General features: G+C 45.9%; 1 non-coding gene across 1 annotated transcript; it reads right to left on the bottom strand.

Moving 5' to 3' along the window:
* Positions 1-355: 355 nt before the first annotated feature.
* TRNAL-CAG (transfer RNA leucine (anticodon CAG)) lies at positions 356-436 on the bottom strand. The gene has a single exon. It is a non-coding gene; the product is annotated as a tRNA-Leu (tRNA).
* Between the last annotated feature and the right edge of the window lie 549 nt (positions 437-985).

Genomic DNA, 985 nt, shown 5'->3' with positions numbered 1-985 from the left:
TTTTTAATACCCTTATTAAGTTTCAGTGTCCCAGTGCCTACCAGAAAAGCCATCTTCTCTCATATAGTCACAAATGCTCGGTAGGCTATGGTCAATTATGAAAATTAAGATTATTTGTAAAAAAAAATTATTTGATTTTAATATATATATTTTAATCCAATATTAACGTCATAAAAACACTTTTCGTTTGTTTCTTAGATTGTTGAAATATTTGTTTATTTATGTAAATGTATATTTTATATATTTAAGGAAAAAAAGAAATCTAGCCCAAATTTTCTCCAGAATGAGATTTGTGCACTGTGATTGCGAGAGCAAATGAGAAGGAAACAAGTTAAAAGTGAGGAAAAAGTTTAGTTGTCAAGAATGGGATTCGAACCCATGCCCTTTCGGACCAGTACCTGAAACTGGCGCCTTAGACCAACTCGGCCATCTTGACGTTGCCGGCTATATACAATTATGTATTGTATTTAAGCTTTAATCATTTCGCCAATCTCTATAATGGTTAGGCCGTCTTAGTATCACATGAAGTGAACCATGGGATCGTAAGTTCGAAACCCACAGAAGGCATCCTTGCTGCACGGTCGAAGATGGGGTTAGGGATGGCAGTGTACTGGGGGACAACGGGCCCCCGCCTGGCCCAGTTTGGACTGGGGATGAAGGTTAAAATCTATCCCTATGCATAGGGTCGGGCGGGGGACAAGGTCTCCACCCCCGCCCCGCCTCCATCCCCGCACGGGGATGGATTTTAACCTCCACCCCCGGTTCAAACAGGGATGAGGCAGGGCGGGGCGGGGCTATTGCAGGGAAAAGTGGCGAGGATGGGGCATGGCGGGGCGGGGAAAAGTGTATGTCCATCCCCGAACGGGGATGGATTTTAACCTTCATCCCCGCCTCCATCCCCGTTTCATACCCTTCATCCCGGTCCAAACAGGGCGAGGTGGGGTGGGGCCCCGCTTTTCCCCCATCCACTGCCATCCCTACCCGT

This window comes from Nuphar pumila, chromosome 10 (assembly GCF_984573655.1).
Source record: "Nuphar pumila chromosome 10, dmNupPumi1.hap1.1, whole genome shotgun sequence".
Lineage (NCBI taxonomy): Eukaryota > Viridiplantae > Streptophyta > Magnoliopsida > Nymphaeales > Nymphaeaceae > Nuphar > Nuphar pumila.
Note: the sequence above shows the minus strand (reverse complement) of the source record. Positions and strands in the feature narration are given on the sequence as shown.